At 48.4% G+C, this 20,766-nt stretch overlaps 1 protein-coding gene across 2 annotated transcripts in view; it reads right to left on the reverse strand.

The window, feature by feature from the left end:
* Nucleotides 1-20,766, reverse strand: part of TEX9 (testis expressed 9) — a 244,686-nt gene that overhangs the window by 60,881 nt on the left and 163,039 nt on the right. The window lies entirely within an intron of this gene.

Consider the following 20,766-nt stretch of genomic DNA (forward strand, 5'->3'; position numbering starts at 1 on the left):
AGGGTAATTTGAACAAGGCGATAACATCATTGAGATCACATATCAAATTCTGGACTTCCCTGCCCCTCTCAGAGGCTGGGCGCTTGGCATTAGCCAAGATGGTGATGCTTTCCAGGTTATAGTATTTCTTTGTGAACTTACCAATCCGAATACGCAAGTCGATCTTCAAAACACTGAACATCTTACTGACACAATTACTATGGGCCACGGGACGCCGGCTTGTTAGTCTTCAAAAACTGCAGCTGCCCACAGATAAGGGGGGAATGGGCGCACCCAATTTTCAGACATACTGCTTTGCAGCACAACTGCAATGGTTGGACCACTGGCTAGAAAGTATACATCTACAGGAGATAAACTATACACAGACGCAACTAGATTATGGAGAATTACAATCGCTGCTCCTGCCTGGGAGACTGATACAAACACTCAGCAGCTACCCCTATGTTGCAAAATGCGATGTGGCATTGGCGCATGGCTATCAGGTTAACCAAGACAGCAGCACCATATGCACCCAATATCCTCCAATGTGGCTTTTCCACCCTAGCCTGGGTTCTCTCCACGGCTGAGGTACTTAGAAGAGAGTGGATTCTCAACCTTGGGGGATTTCTTCATGGAGGGTCACCTCCTCTCCCATAGGGAGCTTATTGCCCAGATTAAGCTACCAGGTACCCAATTGCTAATACAGGCCAATCTGTTGCATTTTATATGCCACCAATGGACCCCATCCGGGGAAGAGCCCCAGCCACATTCCCTGGTACAAACACTTTATAACATGGGGTCAGGAGGCACCTGGTTAAATGGCAATACAAAGGCAGCGCTCACATTATTATCATATATCACTGTCCCCTCTGCGGGAAAAATGGGAAACACACCTAGCATGCCACTTACATGACAAAGAATGGAAATTCCTTATGGAACATGCATCCTACATTCCACGCAATGCACAATTTAAATTCATCCAGTTTGCAATCTTCCATACAGCCTACTTGACTCCACAAAGGGTGTACTCTCTTTTCCCAACTGCAAAATCCACCTGTCCCCGATGCCATATGGAGGGGGCAGATTTACTCCACATGTTGTGGGCCTATCCGTCCGTCCCCGAGACCCTGCTGGAATAGCCTCCGCAGCACACTTAGTGAAATAACCGGGTCCTCTTATTGGGATTCAGCTGATCACTGCGTATCTGACCTGTATCGCAGGCCAGGAAAGCGAGAGTGACTACTAGATTTGTTGACCTAGCACTTATACTAACCAAACGGTTAATCACAATTCACTGAGCTCCCCGACCACTCCGTCAGACCTAATATGGAGGACAGACTTACTCCGCTGGGAGGAGGCGGAGGGTGCAGCCTTACGTACAGAGGAATACCAGGGACTGGGGAAACGCCCCATATCAGCAGAATGGGAAATGTTGTTGGAACACCTCCAACAGCATGGGTTAGAGGACACCCAGGAGAATGCGGAGGGCACAGGAGTTAACTGGGCAAGTTGAGCTGTGATTCATTATAAATGCCGTTTGTGGATCCCCTCCCTACTCTACACCATACCAATTCAAAGTCCTAAGCGAAGGGGCCGACCCATTATTTCCTTCTTCCCTCCAGTTACAAAACGGCTCAAATATTGATACTATTTCGAAAGGAGCACAGAGCAGGTTCACGCTAGTTTGGGCGCCAGGCGCAGTAGAAGGCCTTCATGTCAGGGATTGGAACATGCCTAAGTAGCAATGAGAAAATAGTCGACCAACCCTTCGATCCACATTGATATGGGATTTTTGAATGGTGGCGCACACTCAATCTTTAATGGCTATGTGACAGCACAGAGGCAACACTTTATAGATAGCCGGATGTTATATATTGCCACATAATAAAGTAACAAAAGTTTTGGGTTGCACTTAGGAAAGATGTATAGAATGGAATGTCAGCAGGACTGCCTAAGCCAATGATTTATGTAATTACTCTTACTTCACGCGTTTGCTTGGGTAATGTTAGAATGTCAAATATACATATATAAATGGCTGTTGACTGTATAACAGTGAGTATGTCTCCATTGCCAGATGCACTGTAATGATGTGACCACAATGTAATGACTGTTTTACAAAACATTAATAAAAAATTGTTTTAAAAAAAACAAACCACCCAATCCCACTCAGGAGTTCGATGCGGCCTGTCTCTCTGGGTGTGAAAATACATGTGACAGGGTTTATCTGGGTGTGAGAATGGCTGTGAGAGTGTCTGTCTGGGTTTGTGAGTGGGTGCGTCAGTGTCTTAGTGTGCTTCTGAGTGGATGTTTCAGTGTCTGGGTGGGTCTGAAATTGGGTGTACGAGGCTTTCAGTGGGTCTGTGAGTGGGTGTATGAGAGTGAGTGGGTCCGTGAGTGGGTGCATGAGGGTCTGAGTGCAGCTGCGAGTGGGTGCACGAAAGTCTGAGTGGGTCTGTGAGTGGGTGTCTAAGGGTGTGAGTGGGGGTAAACACTGAAAGAGAGAGAAAGAGTGAGAGGGAGAGAGAAAGCTGTTTAGGCTTTGATGGATTACATACTTAGAATTAGATATTTCTGGATAAATTAAAAAGAAAAATGTATGTCAGTGGAAAAAGAGATCACCTTTCAGTATGAACCTTAAATGTTTGAAGTTTAAAAGAAACAAAGAATGAAAACGACCATGGGCACACCTGGAGTAGAACCCTCAACTTTCAGTGTGAGGGTCTGTGACCTTAACCTTTATGCCATAGGTGACTCCTTATTGTGATGCTTCCAGACATACTTATGACAGTCAACACAAGCAAGTGACTGGAAAGAAACGTGAATGTTCCATCACTACGTAGGTTTAACAATCAAAATACTATTCATTAAACAAACACACTGCCAAGCAAGATTAGGATTTGAACCTTCAACCTACTGAGTGACAGCACAAGACCTTGACTATTAGGCCACAAGTGACTGGTTCCACTCTGCATCCAAACCTAACTATAACATTTGTACCAAACATCTTGCTAGTCTTACTCTTTGAAGTCATTGCATGGAGAGGCCATTCCAATGACAATCTCTCTCTCTCTTCCATCCCATTATGGGATAGAAGAGAAAGGAAGAGAGTAACCGAATCGCGGGGGAGCCTGAAGGCCCCTGCGGTTGTAGCCCTCTCCCTGCGGGAGCCAGCACTGCTCCCAGAAGAAGGGAGCTACTTTAAATAGCAGCTCTCTGCTTGTGGAACAGATCAAATCAAAATCAAATCAAATCATTAGCATTTGTAAAGCGCGCTACTCACCCGTGCGGGTCTCAAGGCGCTAGGGGGGAAAGGGGGGGTTATCGCTGCTCGAACAGCCAAGTCTTTAGGAGTCTCCGGAAAGCGGAGTGGTCCTGGGTGGTCCTGAGGCTGGTGGGGAGGGAGTTCCAGGTCTTGGCCGCCAGGAAGGAGAAAGATCTCCCACCCGCCGTGGAGCGGCGGGTGCGAGGGACGGCAGCAAGTGCGAGGCCAGCGGAGCGGAGGGGGCGGGTGGGGACGTAGAAGCTGAGGCGTCTGTTGAGGTATTCCGGTCCCTTGTTGTGGAGGGCTTTGTGTGCGTGGGTGAGAAGACGGAAGGTGATCCTTTTGCTGACTGGGAGCCAATGCAGGTGTCTCAGGTGTGCGGAGATGTGGCTGTTGCGGGGTACGTCGAGGATGAGGCGGGCCGAGGCGTTTTGGATGCGTTGCAGGCGGTTTTGGAGTTTGGCGGTGGTCCCGGCGTAGAGGGTGTTGCCGTAGTCCAGGCGACTCGTGACAAGGGCGTGGGTCACGGTTTTTCTGGTGTCGGCGGGGATCCAGCGGAAGATCTTGCGGAGCATGCGGAGAGTGAGGAAGCAGGCGGAGGACACGGCGTTGACTTGCTTGGTCATGGTGAGAAGAGGGTCCAAGATGAAGCCGAGGTTGCGGGCGTGGTCTGCGGGGGTCGGTGCGGTGCCGAGGGCCGTGGGCCACCAGGAGTCGTCCCAGGCGGACGGGGTGTTGCCGAGGATGAGGACTTCCGTTTTTTCAGAGTTCAGCTTTAGGCGGCTGAGCCTCATCCAATCTGCGACGTCCTTCATACCCTCTTGTAGGTTGGTCTTGGCGCTGGCGGGGTCCTTGGTGAGGGAGAGTACAAGTTGGGTGTCGTCGGCGTAGGAGGTGATGATGATGTCGTGCTTGCGTACGATGTCGGCGAGGGGGCTCATGTAGACATTGAAGAGTGTCGGGCTGAGCGATGAGCCTTGAGGTACGCCGCAGATGATCTTGGTGGGTTCTGAGCGAAACGGAGGGAGGTAAACTCTTTGGGAGCGGTTAGCGAGGAAGGAGGCGATCCAGTCCAGGGCCTGGCCTTGGATCCCGGTGGAGCGTAGGCGGGTGATTAGGGTGCGGTGACAGACGGTGTCAAAGGCAGCCGAGAGGTCGAGGAGAATGAGGGCGACTGTTTCACCGTTGTCCATCAGGGTTCTGATGTCGTCTGTGACTGAGATGAGGGCGGTTTCCGTGCTGTGGTTGGTTCGGAATCCGGTTTGTGAAGGGTCGAGCAGGTTGTTGTCTTCCAGGAAGGTGGTCAGCTGTTTGTTGACGGTCTTTTCTATTACCTTGGCTGGGAAAGGTAGAAGAGAGATGGGGCGGAAGTTTTTCAGGTCGCTTGGGTCAGCCGTAGGTTTCTTTAGTAGGGCGTTGACTTCAGCGTGCTTCCAGCATTCGGGGAAGGTAGCAGAAGAAAAAGAAGAGTTGATGACGGTCTGGAGGTGCGGGGCGATGATGTCGTCGGCTTTGTTAAAGATGAAGTGCGGGCAGGGGTCCGAAGGGGCGCCGGAGTGGATAGAGTTCATGATGGATTTGGTTTCTTCCGTGTTGATGTGGGTCCAGTTGTTGAGGGTGATGTCCGGGGAAGCGGGTTCAGTGGTGTATGGTTGGGTCTGGTGTCCGAAGCTGTCGTGGAGGTCGCTGATCTTGCGATGGAAGAAAGTGGCGAGGGATTCGCACAAATCCTGTGAGGGCGTGACGGCGTTGGCGCTGGCGCTGGGGTTGGAGAACTCTTTGACGATGCTGAAGAGTTCTCTGCTGTTGTGGCTGTTTTTGTCTAGTCTGTCGGTGAAAAAGTTCCTTTTGGCAGTGCGGATCAGGTGGTGGTGTTCGCGTGTAGCGTTCTTGAGGGCGGTCATGTTGTCAGCGGTGTGGTCCTTGCGCCAGGCCTTCTCAAGGGCACGACAAGTTTTCTTTGATTCTTTGAGGGTGTCAGAGAACCAGAGAGGTTTTTTGGTGTTGGTCTGTCGATGCGTGCGTTTGAGGGGAGCAAGGTTGTCAGCGCAGTTGGAGATCCAGTTTGTGAGGTTGAGAGCTGCGTCGTTGGGGTCGGTGGTGAGGGTGGGTTGGTTGGCGGCGAGAGCGGAGAAGAGTTGCTCTTCAGGGATCTTGTTCCACTGTCGACGAGGGATGGGTTGAGTGCGGAGGTGGGAGGTCTCGCGTCGGAATGTGAAGTGGACGCAGCTGTGGTCGGTCCAGTGCAGGGCAGAGGTGTGGCTGAAGAAGACGTGTTTGCTGGCGGAGAAGATAGGGTCGAGCGTGTGTCCGGCGATGTGGGTGGCGGTGTTCACCAGTTGTTTGAGGCCGAGGTTGGCGAGGTTGTCGAGCAGGGTGGTGGTGTTGGGGTCGTTGTTTTGTTCCAGATGGAAGTTGAGGTCGCCTAGGAGGATGTAGTCCGGTGAGGCGAGGGCGTGCGGGGAGATGAAGTCGGCGATGGCGTCGCTGAAAGAGGCGCGAGGTCCGGGAGGACGGTAGACGAGGGATCCTCTGAGGGTGGTCCTTGGGTCGGTGCGAATCTGAAAATGCAGGTGTTCAGCGGCGAGGGGGGGGTCTTCGGTGGAGGTGGTGACGCTGATGGAGTCTTTGAAGATGATGGCGACACCTCCTCCTACTTGGTTGGTGCGGTCTTTTCTGGAGATCTTGTAGCCTTCGGGGATGGCGGGTAGCGATGTCTGGAGCAGAGGAGGCGTTCATCCATGTCTCCGTGATGAAGGCGACGTCCGGGGCTGTGGAGTCCAGGAGGTCCCAAAGTTCAACGGCGTGCTTGTGGACGGAACGAGCGTTGACCAGGATGCACTTGAGGTGGTTGATGGCGCGTGGGCTTGTGGTCGTGGTAGTTGCGTGGTGGAAGATGCGTTTGCAGGAGTTGCAGGCGAAGGGTCCATGGGTGCGTTTGGGGTGAGCTAGGAAGCAGGTTTTGGAGCGCCCTGGGTTGAGGGCGTGGAGGGTGGTGGGGTCGTAGCGGATCAGCGGGGCTTGGGGGAGCTGGGGACCAGGGGTCGTGGCGCTGGGCGCGGGCCAGGCGCGGACGGGCGCAGACGGGCTTGCCTCTGGCGCGCCTCCGGCACGCCAGCGGCGTGCCCGCTGCGCGCGCCCGCTGCGCAGTCGCGCAGCGGCCGCCATAAGAGGTAGGAGGGGGGGGGAGGGGTCAGCTGGGGGCGAATGGGAGCTGGGGGGCGGGGGCGTGCAGGAGGTCGCGGCGGGAAAGCGCGAGGGAGGGGGGGGGACAGGTAGAGTGAGAGGAGCTGGGGGAGGGGGTTTAGGGTGGAGGAGGGTGAGTGTTAGGAGGTTTGGAGATTAGGGAGAGAGATAGGAGTAGGGTTGTGAAGATAGGGGAGGGGGGGTTGTAGAGGTGGGTGAGGGAGAGAGGTAGAGTGAGAGGATAGGGAGATAGGTAGTAGAGGGGGTGGCGGGAGGGGGGGAGAGATAGAGAAATAGATAGAGAAAATAGATAGAGAAGTCGATAGATAGGGAAATAGATAGATAGACAGATAGGTAGGTAGGAGGAGGTGGAGAGTGGGGGAGTTAGATAGTGAGATAGGGAGCTAGAGAGATAGGAAGATAGGAGGAGTGAGGGAGGTAGATAGCGAACGGGTTAGCTAGGGGTGAGAGAGGGGGAGGCGAGTGAGGGAGGGGGATGAGGAAGGAGCAGGAGGGCAGGCTCGGGGGAAGAAGACGGAGGAGGTAGAAGAGCCGAAGACAGGAGAACAGAAGACAGGAGAACAGAAGACAGAAGAACAGAAGACAGAAGAGCAGAAGAGCAGAAGACAGAAGAACAGAAGATCGGAAGAGCAGAAGAACAGAGAAGAACAGAGAAGAACAGAGAAGAACACAGAAGAACAGAGAAGAACAGAGAAGAACACAGAAGAACACAGAAGAACACAGAAGAACACAGAAGAACCGAGAAGAAGAACACAGAAGCACAGAGAAGAACAGAGAAGAAGAACACAGAAGACCGGAAGAACACAGAAGAACAGAAGGGAAGAACAGAAGAACAGAAGAACACAGAAGAAGATTGCAGAGGGGGAGCGAGGAGGGAGAGACAGAGAGGAGGAAAAGAAGCAGGAGCAGAAGAGAAGGTGAGTGGCGCGGGGCAGGGCGAGGGGCTGGGAGGAGGGGGGTACTTACAGTTAGGTGGGTCTCAGGAACACAGGAACTCGGGAACTTGGAGGAGCTGCAGCGGCAGGGGGAGCGACCTACCCTTGGGTCAAGGGTCGCTACCACTGTCGCGCAGCGGCCGCCATAAGAGGTAGGAGGGGGGGGGGAGGGGTCAGCTGGGGGCGAATGGGAGCTGGGGGGCGGGGGCGTGCAGGAGGTCGCGGCGGGAAAGCGCGAGGGAGGGGGGGGGACAGGTAGAGTGAGAGGAGCTGGGGGAGGGGGTTTAGGGTGGAGGAGGGTGAGTGTTAGGAGGTTTGGAGATTAGGGAGAGAGATAGGAGTAGGGTTGTGAAGATAGGGGAGGGGGGGTTGTAGAGGTGGGTGAGGGAGAGAGGTAGAGTGAGAGGATAGGGAGATAGGTAGTAGAGGGGGTGGCGGGAGGGGGGGAGAGATAGAGAAATAGATAGAGAAAATAGATAGAGAAGTCGATAGATAGGGAAATAGATAGATAGACAGATAGGTAGGTAGGAGGAGGTGGAGAGTGGGGGAGTTAGATAGTGAGATAGGGAGCTAGAGAGATAGGAAGATAGGAGGAGTGAGGGAGGTAGATAGCGAACGGGTTAGCTAGGGGTGAGAGAGGGGGAGGCGAGTGAGGGAGGGGGATGAGGAAGGAGCAGGAGGGCAGGCTCGGGGGAAGAAGACGGAGGAGGTAGAAGAGCCGAAGACAGGAGAACAGAAGACAGGAGAACAGAAGACAGAAGAACAGAAGACAGAAGAGCAGAAGAGCAGAAGACAGAAGAACAGAAGACAGAAGAACAGAAGATCGGAAGAGCAGAAGAACAGAGAAGAACAGAGAAGAACAGAGAAGAACACAGAAGAACAGAGAAGAACAGAGAAGAACACAGAAGAACACAGAAGAACACAGAAGAACCGAGAAGAAGAACACAGAAGCACAGAGAAGAACAGAGAAGAAGAACACAGAAGACCGGAAGAACACAGAAGAACAGAAGGGAAGAACAGAAGAACAGAAGAACACAGAAGAAGATTGCAGAGGGGGAGCGAGGAGGGAGAGACAGAGAGGAGGAAAAGAAGCAGGAGCAGAAGAGAAGGTGAGTGGCGCGGGGCAGGGCGAGGGGCTGGGAGGAGGGGGGTACTTACAGTTAGGTGGGTCTCAGGAACACAGGAACTCGGGAACTTGGAGGAGCTGCAGCGGCAGGGGGAGCGACCTACCCTTGGGTCAACAGATGAACTCTGCTTTATGCTAACGGGAGCTGTTTGACAGCTCCCGCTGTCAGAAAGCGGAATTTGTTTGCTCACAGCTCTGCCAACCAAAAGCAAACAGCTATGTCCTGGGGTGGGCACCCCAGGGCATTGCAGGAGGCGTCCTGGGGGGGGAAGCGGTCTCCAGGGCAATCAATGGTTCCTTGAGGGGGGTTGCACGGCCTCCTCCACCTAGGAATTGGCCATGGGGACGTGTTGGTCCCCGTGTCGCGGCGCGAGCCGAACATTCGTGCCGCACCCCTGCCATTTCATATTTTCATTTCTACCTTCCAAAAAAAGTGCAAGAAAAGGAACTTCAGATGTGTCCCGATTCCCCTGCAGCCGGTCATCGGGGTATTAAAGCCATGCAGGAATTACTTCTCCGCTCTTTTTGGTGGCCTACGCTGAAACAAGACGCAGAAAGATACTTGGAATCTTGTCCCATTTGTGCCCAAGTGAAAGTACCCCGTACTAGCCCCGTAGGACTACTTCAACCATTACCAGTTCCACGAGTCCCCTGGCATACAATATCAACTGATTTTATGTGCTCATTGCCTCCATCAGCGGAAAACCGAGTTATAATGGTGACAATAGATTAATTTACTAAGATGGCTCATTTTACTGCTTTGAAGAAATTACCCACATCACAAGAATTGAGTCAGATCTTTATTCAAAACATTTTTCGTCTCCATGGTCTCCTGCAAAGTATTGTGCCAGACATGGGACCGCAATACATATCACGGTTCTGGAAACACTTTTGTAAGATCTTGAATATCAATGTAGCTTTATCATCTGGATTTCATCCCCAAACCAATGGGCAGACTGAACGCCTTAACCAGGCACTTGAGCAATATCTTCGTTGTTCTTGTAACTCCAATCAGAGCAACTGGAGCACTTACCTTCCCACTGCTGAGTTCTCTTACAACAATACCATCCATAGTGCCTCCAAAGTCACTCCTTTTTTCTGCTCATATGGATTCCATCCCACATCTTTTCCTACAACTCCTAAGACCTCCTATACACTTCCTGCTATCACCTCTCTTTTCAAGAGACTACATAGAATCCAACGACTTATTCGATCTAATCTACTAGTCACTAAAAGATACATGAAAAGACTGCCCGATAAGGAACAAAGTGAGGCTCCAGCTTATCACGTCCAAGATAAAGGGGGTCATTCCGACCCTGGCGGTCATAAACCGCCAGGGCCGGGGACCGCGGATGCACCGCCAACAGGCTGGCGGTGCATCCAGGCCAATTCTGACCGCGGCGGTAAAGCCGCGGTCAGAAAAGGGAAACCGGCGGTTTTCCCCTGGCCTGAAGAATCCTCCATGGGGTTTCCGACCCCCTTCCCGCCAGCCTGGTTCTGGCGGTTTTGACCGCCAGAACCTGGCTGGCGGGAACGGGTGTCGTGGGGCCCCTGGGGGCCCCTGCAGTGCCCATGCCAATGGCATGGGCACTGCAGGGCCCCCCTAACAGGGCCCGACAAAGATTTTCAGTGTCTGCATTGCAGTCACTGAAAATCGCGAAGGGTGCCACTGCACCCGTCGCACGCCTTCAACTCCGCCGGCTCCATTCGGAGCCGGCTTCATCGTTGAAGGCGCTTTCCCCGCTGGGCCGGCGGGCGGCCTCCTGGCGGTCGCCCGCCGGCCCAGCGGGAAAGCCAGAATGTGCACCGCGGTCATTTGACCGCGGTGCGGACATTCGGCGGCACCCGCCGGCCCTGCGGTTACCGCGGCCGGCGGGAGTCGGAATGACCCCCAAAGTCTGGCTTTCTTCAAGATTTTTGCCACTGCGTCTTTTCCAAAATAAGTTTAAACCCCGTTACTACGGACCCTTTTGTATTCTTCAAAAAATTAATCCTGTAACTTTCCGTCTCCGTTTACCTCAAACCTGGAAGATCCATCCAGTCTTTCATGTCTCTCAGTTGAAACCCTATACACCTGATCCTTTATCCCGACATTTCATATGTCCTCCTCCTTTGTTGGTGGATAATGAACCTGAATATGAAGTACAAGAAATAGGTGACTATCGTATATTCCGGAACCATCTCCAGTATCTTATTAATTGGAAAGGCTATCCTCTTAGTGATGTTCTTGGGAAGATGCCTCTTCTAGTCACACCCCTCTTTTGATTCATAAATTTTTGTGACTGTTTCCGCACAAACCTGGGGCTCTGGGGGGGGGGGGGGGTTTGGGGGGAGGGAAGGACCTACTGTCACGCCACGAGCCGCAGCACAAGCGGACATTCGGCTTAGGACGTGGCCGCAAGCCGCGGCAGCAGGACGTGCCACGTCCCTGCCATTTTATATTTTCATTGAGGACCCAAATTGGGCATGGGGCCTCGACAAGTTACGGGCCAGCACACCCCTGCTAGTTCTTGCCTCCCTCCACTCACTATTCACCCCCCACTTACCTTCTGCTTCTTTTTCTGCTTTCCTCGTTTCTTCCTGTATTTATGCCTTTTTCATTGCCATGATCCCTTCTCCTTCCCAGCATGCCTTCCTTCTCCCTGCAAGCCTGTGGAACCTTACTTAACATGGTGACTTTTTCTGTAAGTTTCTATGCTATATTCACAATCCAATATGGTGTGTTTTACTTCCTGCCGGTCACTTCCTGTTCTTTGGGTATATAAGGTGTGTGATTCCTCTTTTCTTTGTGCTGCAACACTTCCTTTGGGTGGTTATCTTCGCTCCTGTTCTTCTGCATCAGTTATATGTTTTCTGAGCCTGTTCCAGCTTTTTTCATTGTCATTTTTGTCTTTTGTTCAGATTTACTTTTTTTTTTTTTTGTTCCAGGAGTTTCTGTTTGAGGTTTTTTCCCTTTTTGTTTTTTTTTCCCTCTGGGACTCCTTCTGGAAAGCACGGACTGCCTTTGGCGTTCCCTCCGTCAGCAGCACCGTGGCTACCAGAAAGGGTCGCCCCTACTTGGGTCAAGGCAGAACCTATAGGAACCAAGACCTCGCCACATTTCCAGTGGGCCACAGACATACACAACGAGTAGGTCGTGACACCCCAGGGTGAGAGGTCCGTTACGGACCCCATTCCTTCTATTTTAGCTCCGGGGAGGCGGTGGTCCCCAGGGCTGCTCAGAACCTTCCTGCATCTAATTAAAATCAAGCCCTGGGGAAGTGACGGTCCTCAGGGCAGCAGGGGGGCCCGCGGCCCTCCATATACTCAAAAAGCCCCAGGGAGGTGGCGGTTCCCAGGGCCCGGGTTCTCCACAAGACCCTCCTATATTAATTAAGGCATTTTGCCCCAGGGAGGTGGTGGTCCCCAGGGCGCAGAGGGGGAAGTGCGCCCCCTCCACATGCAACATGAACAAAGCTCTGGGGAGGTGGCAGTCTCTGGGGAAAATATGATCTCTTAAGTGACAGCCCCATTTGCCCCCTCCTTACATTTTCCATGCTCCCAGGACTTGGCTCACCTGGGGGCTTATTAAGAAACAAGCGTGGGAGACGGCACTTGTGTTTTTTTTTTCATTTATCCTGTGAGTTTGCGACATCATCGCTAATTCATTTTTAAAATTGTTTTTTAAAAAGTCTTTTTTTGCTCTAGCGGGCTCCCTTTTCCTTTTTGCGTTTTTTGTTCGAACTCAGCTGAAGCAGAGTCCCAAGATGGCTTCTAACACTTCCGGATTGAAGTGTTTGCTGCTAATCAGAGCTCTGCATTTCCCTGCACAAGCTTGTCATTATTCGTCAAGTCATCACGGCCAGAGACATACAAATGTATTTTCCCTTTAATTTCTCAAAAACTACTGAACGGATTTACACCAAACAAACAAAAGTGTAATCTGTGTATCGAAAGCTAGGTTTCTCCCAAATTTGGTGTAATTCCCTCAAGTCATTCGGGCTGTAGTCGTGTTCAAAGTCCCCATGGGAATTAACATGGGAACGCAACTTTTTTGACCCTCCCTTTTCCTAGGCCCCCGCTTGACGGATCATTCTGAAACTTTCCATGCACAACAAGAATCACAGACACACTGCTTTTGGAAACTTTTGTGAAGATTCGTCAATTCGTCAACCAGTGCCAAAGATATAGATATATATAACTGCTTTTACTATGGAAACATGGTGCTCACTATAACTACCTACTAGCCCTTGCCAGTAGATTATATATAGTATAGTATATACATAATATAGTTTAGTATATTTATATATATAATAATGTTTTTAGGGGAGGAGGCCCAAAGCCACCCTCATTTTTTATATAGAAATGTATTTCTTATTTTTACTGGGTGGGCAACCCCCTCTTTATTAATTATCCTTGTACCCTATAGCTCTACCTACTCCAAATGGAAGTCGATTCACCAAAATGCCAGGGAAAATGGAAAATAAGCCAAATCACCCAATATCAAATAAATATGTTGTATAATGTTAAAATCAGTAGGCATGGAATGCTCAGCACATGTGCACTTTGGTATTCGAAATTAGATGAAAATCATGTCAAGCGGGGCTGCATGTGGTGCAAACCACACCATGCAGAATTTTCTTCCTTCTTTTCTGCCTTTTTGTGAGGTGGCCTACACAAAGTGATAATGTATCCAATCCATAGTCCAGTTTTTTAACAGGAGGTGCTCTGTCCCTTGATGAAAAACACTCTCAGTGGGATGAAGCATCACTCCATTTCTTTCATGGCCTAACATCTGTGCACTGATGTTTATTTTGCACAGGAAACCATGACCCTTCTAGTAATAAATGCACTGGTGATTGTGCATAAGAGGGAAGGGTAAACTTCCTTTGCAGGACGCTTCGCTCCATGCAAACTAGCTCTTCCAGGTGGCATGGTTTTTCCACGTACACTTGACATTACATAAATGTTTGGTAGATCTTTTGGTGATGTCCAACGTATAAGTACTACAATAGGACATAAAATAGGTATGTACCCAACACTTAAGATTGTTTTTGGTGGTGACACTGAGAAACGTGCCAAATTCTTATATTTTACAACAAGGCTACAAACCTCAGCAAAATAAGAACGTTTATTCATTGTGATGTGAGATTCCAATTTTTGGTTTTGGTTACTATTGGGTTGATATGGGAAGTTGCTGAGTGGTCTTTAAAGGGACTGGTTAAGGGATGAGCACCTGTGAGTTCACGTTTTGAAGTATTTTGGTTTTGGTTTGTTTAAGGTGGTTTAAAATGGCATGGCACAGGTCTGAGCTTCTTAAAGCAAATCCTTTACATATCTTTTACTATTCCGTCTCAGCTGATGACATTGCTCAGTGGTTAATCCCCTGCTGCAGAGTCGACTGCCCAACTTGTAAGGGGCAAGTTTACATTCCAGTGTAAGTAGGGCAGCCTATCATTGTTCTGATATCGATATAAAAATAACTTTTGAGTGGACGTAAATCTGCCTGCTACTTACAGTGCTTTTTAGCAACATTATTTTGGCAATAACTGAAATACCATGACCTAGACCTCCTTTTCAGCATTTCAAAGCTTCCGAAAGGTGTACACAATGATTACACCCGATTGCTTGGCATGCCTTCACTGACTATGCAAATGCTGAAATGTGGAAGTGGCGATTTCAGTTATTTTCCAACGTTTTAAATATTGTACTCTGGGCACCAGGCATATGTTTCCAGGAAAATTACATTGCCATTCATGGAGTGGTGTTCCATAATCAAGTATTTTGAGGCAGGTTTTTCTGCGAAGCTGTTTTTCTGTATGCGGTATTCTATGGGATATACAACACCACAGAACCACAGAAAGGCTTGACTAAGATAACCAGGAGACACTGGAAAGAAGAAACACAGAAGCTTTTGGATGTATAAGTATATATCAAGGCATTACATATTTTGTAGCTGGTGTAACACTTACATAAGAAAAAACATTTTGGATTATAGTAAATGTAAGATTGTTGAGGAATGGAATCAGAGCAACAGATGGCAGGCTTTTTGGTAAATATTTTAGAAACATGAAAAGGGATTGGAATGGTATTCGTTTTTGCTTCTTTGTTTGAAGTAGGTTAAACTCCAAACTATGAATCGCTTCTGTTACGGTCTACTTTAAATGTAGTTAATCCCCAATGCTTAAACCCCACGGCCTACCTGTTCTTTAAAAAGTAACTCCAATGCTTGGATGGTCAGAAGAACGCCGTGGCAGAGTGTAAAGAAGACATGTCATGGCAGTTCCAAATCAAAGGTTGGCAATGTCTCCCTCCATGATCATGCAGTGCAAGGCGGACTACTATTGCCCTACGACGCAGCTCAAAATGCCCACGCATGTGTACACACTCTAAAGAGTTGCACAGCCTGTCCCATGCACATAATTTTCTAAATGAAAATTAGACAGGCAGCCAAGCTAACCCTCAGCAAGCACGAGGAAATGGAAGGATGAGCCAAGAAATGTGATTACCTGTCAGCCAGGGGTCTCAAACAAAGTAATAGGGGTAGCACCTGGTTGCCTACCCCCATTTGACATTCATGCTAATCCTAAATCCTAAAATACCCTTACCTCCCAATATCCCTAGCCACCCCTAAACTCTAAAATACACATACAACTTGATACACTTAACCTCTCTGTCAGCTCCGGAAGATCTTCAAGTGGATTCCCATTGACGGAAAAAGGACAGTCACCCAGGCACTCATCAGCAGTAAACTAGACTATGGCAATGCACTCTATGCCGGAATCAACAAGAAACTCCAAACTAGACTCCGAAGAATACAGAACGCTGCGGCCAGACTGATCCCCTCACATCCCCGCAACAACCACATCTCTGCCCACCTGTGAGACTTACACTGGCTCCCCATCAACAAACGCATCACTTTCAGGCTCCTGACACACACGTACAAGGCCCTTCAGAAAAGTGGACCCGCCTTCCTCAACTAAAGCCTCTCCTTCGACACACACTCCAGGTAACTCCGCTCTACTCAACTGGCCCTCACCACCATCCTTAGGATCCAGAAGAACATGGCTGAAGGAAGATCCTTCTCCTACCTCGCTGTGCAGACCTGGAACATGATGCTGCTCCACCTCAGGCAGTCATCCTCGCTGGCTCAGTTCGGAAGGGACCTCAAGACCTGGCTCTTCAACAGACCTGCGTCCCCCAGCTAGAACCTTGAGACCCCCCCGGGTGATAAGTTGCACTTTATAAATGCTGACTGATTGAACCCTAAAAGTACCTTTTTCACACGATTGTCTTACCCACCCATAAACAACCCAATACCCTTACCCACCCCTAAACTCTAAAATACCCTTACCACCCCATGCCCCTACCAACCCCTAAACCAACATATATACACACACACATATACACACACACTACACATACATGCACTTACTTTAACTATACTTACCTTGCGTGTTAAAGGCATATGTCTGGTAAAGACGTGCATTATGCGGTTGGAACATAGTTGGAAATAATGTTTCCCAATAGGTGGTGTCCTGCCTCCACACAAAGGGCTGCATACCCCCCAGCAGTTAGTCTGGAGCCAGGTCAGGGATGGCAGGATGCCTGGGTGAAAAGGCCTGGATCTGCATCTGTTGAATCCAGAACCCCAAATTGACTCCAAGGGCTAGTTGGCTGGCCTCCTGATTTGAGCTACTCTCCCATCTGTGAGATCTACCCTGCCAAGTGGTGCCACCTCAGTCCTGCACCCTTGGAAGTGGGCCTAAAGTGCTCTGCCTGCCTCTGTGGATCCACAGCAGAACAAATGCATTTCCTATGCTCTGCAGTGCAACCCTGAGCAGAACTGTTGCATCGCCACTGCTGTGTGGATTGGCATCGCTGCAAAGACCTGCATCGCACTGCAGCTCATCGCCCCATCAGAACCACCACTGCATGATGCATTCTTGGCGCAGGCCCTAGCATCACTCGTTGATGGCTGCCTCGATGACGACGCCAGACTCCGCTTTGCAGCTCCTCAGAACCGATGCCTGCGTGGCAAATCCTCAACACTGGACTTCACGTCACAAGTCCTCATCAATTGTCTTAGAAATGTTATCTCTGTGTTGAGCATGCTGTTCTACTTGTTCAAATGTGTTACAGGAAATTTTTGCTTGAACGTGTTTGGAAATTATAACGCATGTATAGTGTGCTAAAGTGAGGGTTTTCTTTTTTGCAATAAAATACATCAAAGGCTGTGGGAAAGGTCAGTTGCTTTGGTCAGAGTGTGTCCTTTTTGACACTCTTTGGAGGTGACCCGCTGCAGTGAATAAAATGCTATCTTGAAGCATAATCCTAATCCTTGTATTCTATCTTGTAAAAACTCAGCCTCTTACAAGAAGAGACTCGTAAATTTATTTCACACAATGGGATCTACAGAGCCTCTTGTCACATCCTCGACGCAGATCCTCGCAACCCTCCGCAAACCAGGATTTAAGGTACTCTGTTCAGTTGGTCTAACTGGGTCCCTCTAACTGGCTCACGCTCCATCCCGGTCAGCCTGAACTTGTGACTTCGTCCCTGTCCGGCAAAGCCAGATAGCCACAGTTGACGCTTTGTGCTTTTTGGCCCTATTTTTGATACCATCTCTACAACTGAATATCTCCGGTTCTACTGACTGGACTTTCATCGTTTTGGAGTGTTTTTTATGTATTAAAAATAACTCTATTTTCTAATCAGGTATGGGACTCTTTTGTGGTGTGTTTTCACTGTGTTACTGTTTGAAGTGATGCACAAATACTTTACACATTGCCTCTGAGTTATGCCGAACTGCTCTGTGCCAAGCTACCCAAGGGATGAGCGCAGGTTAATTTAGGGTGTGCGTGTGACTTCATCCTGAGGATTGTGGTTGCTTCTTGAGAAGAATTTCACCCCCATCAACATGTAACCCAATTTCTTACACTATCCTGTAATGCTGGGAGATACCCTCCACACCACTCTTCTCCTGTATGAGTGTCTCTGAACTACCTCACAATCTCATGTCATCCCATGAGGTTTATACACCATATTTTTGCCAGTTTTCCTGAAGTACTTTTCATCGTTTAGAAATTCTCTCTCATTTTACGGTGCTCCTCCTCCTTCCTTCTAAGGTACCCGTATCTTCTTTAGCAATTTCTCTTTTGCTACCATCATAGCAGGATCACTAAAAAATGCATTGATCCTCTCGTGTGGTACTGTCTTTCATAGGCTAAGCACTGCCAGCTCCATGGGCATTTCAAAATCTCACTCTGCTCTACAACCAGTGTTCTAGGGAACAGGCCCAAATTGTTTGCATAAAGGTGCCCACCTGGCCGCAGCCCCAAAGCCATGTATTACATCGACTTCTACTAAATTTAATTTGGCCAGTTGCACCTAGGTGTAATATGTGCGATGTAGGATTCTCAGTTTGCTAGCCTAAAAACCACTTCAAGACCACCTCCAGTGGGAATTAAATTTAGGAAAAAAGTGAAGCTAAAGGAGAGACATACTGTAATATAAATAAAATATTGTTTTTCTTCTGGTCTTCAATACCTGATAACAGTGCAAGAGGCTCTTTATGACTGTGACAAAACATATTTTAAGACTTTTAGTGGATAAGTTGATCTTCATGGTGAACCCAATATTCTTAGTACTAGGCTCTCATTTATAGCTTTTTTCACACATTACATATGTGATCTAATGTATTCTTATCAGATTAATGTTTTCTTTTTGGAAAAAATTGAATTTACTCTTTGTTGTAATCAATCCAATGAGGCATCCAAAATAATTCTCCACAATCTAAAAAGAAAAGAAATGACAGTTTCACATCTTGAACTGGAAATATTTGTTGGAGCTGACCCTAAAAACAGAGTGCAGTAATCTATATATATAAATTGAGGTTTCAGGTCAGTCCACAAAGCAGCATATCTTCTGCCTACAGGGACACCTTTTCTGTGTCCAACAATAGGATTGCCACTCATTTGACTGTCATCTAGGCGTAATGCATGAAGTAGATGAGTAAACAATATTCAGCCACGTCGTCTTGTTTGGCATAAAACCAGACTGGTCAGGTAGTACAATAACCATGATGACTGAGAAGTCTGTAGGCCAGTACGTTCACCAACATGTAGTTGGGATACCGAACAGTACACCGTACAATTGGCTTACTAGCCTTCTGTATTAGCACTACCATGTCTGTACTCACGTGAATGCATAAACGCTCCTATTCTATAGACACTCAGAACATATTAAGCATATGCTTGACCATTACAGTGTCTGACCTAATGAACTTGGCCGCAAACACATTTGGTCTGAGGGCATCCGTGGACTGAATTTAATCCAAAGTTTTAGCAGCTTCTTTTCACACTTCTTCCTCCAGTGTGACTGCCTTCCCAGTTCAAATTCAGCAAAAGTAGACACCTCATGAACTCCTCCAAACTCTTATTATTCTCCTCAAGTTAGGAATCACATAGTGTTTGCAGAGAACTTTTGAACACCCTTGAAGTATCAATGCCTTGCTGAACCAACTTTTCTTGGTCCCAGCAACTTTCTTTTTGCACCTAACACCTTTGTCACTCCTATTCAACCATACTACCAACTTCTGTGCCTTATTACACACATCATATAGTGAACACTGAACTTTCATATGACGTGCCCTTAGTGCACCTTTTACTGTACAACTGTATTCCTTGATCTTTTCCCTTATGCACGTCCATATAGCAGGATCTGTCTTTTTAAGTTAGTCAGTCTCCGAATTCAGTAATTCTTCCTCTAGAGCATTAGCTTCCCCTACTTTATTCCTCCTGTGCTCTGTTATATTGGAGAATGCCTGACTCCTAAGCACAGTCTTGCATACATCCCAGAGGGCGAACACAAAAGTCACAGCTCCGATATTTTCAGCAAAGCACTGGCTTAATAAAGTAAGTATTTGTCACTTCCTGGTCTCAACTCCCATGCCATAAGCTTCCACTCTCACTTAAGTCTAATACATCTTGCCTCCCTCACCATAGCTGAGAGGGAGGGCAAACTGTTATGCTCTGGCCTAGGTACTCCACTAACTGCACTAACCTTGTGCATGGAATCCAATGGAAGCATGCACTTTTCTGTCTCTCACCACCTCCATCAGAGACTACATACAAAGGCATAAGAGGGCCAGTAGTCGAAAGTGGAGAACGGGGAATGAGATAAGAGAGAAAACAGATATAATGCTCCACGTCTTTGACTTGTGTCAGCTTTTGATTGAGGATGCTGTAGGATGAAGTGGATATATAAAAGGCAAAGAACTATCTTAAGTAACTTGAGATAAAAGATTCAGTGCTTAACTATAATTATTACTGACTATATCCTAGTAATATCTCTGTGTAACCACCTGCATGTACTTTTGATGTGGGACTAGTAATTCTTGAAAACTAAAACACAAAGCATGAGTACCTTAAAATGTTCATAAACATGATGAAAAACCAAAAGGCACTTAGCAGCCCGAGACCCTTCCTCACCTTGACCTCCAACTGTCTACCAGGCCTAGACCCTTTGTGAATGCCTGTAAATCACCTGGGACATTTATTTCTATTGCTCTCATCGAGAATATATCAACTGCATTTTTCGTGACAAAGTTAAAATCACACCCTATTAGCAGAGCTCCCTCTGGAAGATCCGTGAACATTGCACCAGTTGGTCCCAAACCACACATTACAGTCTAGTAGGTGCAGATATTGCCAAACACCATAGTCCCATACTCCAGACTCTTCTGTGTAACAACCTTGCACATTCAGCCATGATCTATCCACTGCAAATGGTGTGTTCCTTCTGCATGAGCAAGAAATGTGTACCTCCCCTCCCTATAAAACTACGTGTTTCCACCCGAGAGGCTTGCTTGTAGACGTATCAGACTGGGCTGAGGTCTTTGCAAAAATTGCAACACTGTCCTTCATTTGTTTCTATCCTTCAAGTGATTTACATTCTATACGAGTAGTTTCATAGACCTCCTTCTGTACATGGTGAATAATTCGACTTAAAAAAAGTACCCTTTATTGTCATACTCCCACTGCCGAATCAGTTGTGCAGCTTGAGGCTTTCTCATGGAAGGCCAAGTATTTGATTCTCCATAAGGACAACGTGGTGCTGAATGACAACAATCCCCTCCCTTGTTCCTACGGTTTTACCCACAACCAGGAAATACCTCTCAACGTTTTCCAACCAAGATAGACGTGGTTTTAATAAGGTGGGACTCCTAACCCGGTAGGCAGAAAGCAGGACTTTCCTCATTGCAGCATCAAACTGCA

The sequence above is a fragment of the Pleurodeles waltl genome, chromosome 3_1 (genome assembly GCF_031143425.1).
Source record: "Pleurodeles waltl isolate 20211129_DDA chromosome 3_1, aPleWal1.hap1.20221129, whole genome shotgun sequence".
Lineage (NCBI taxonomy): Eukaryota > Metazoa > Chordata > Amphibia > Caudata > Salamandridae > Pleurodeles > Pleurodeles waltl.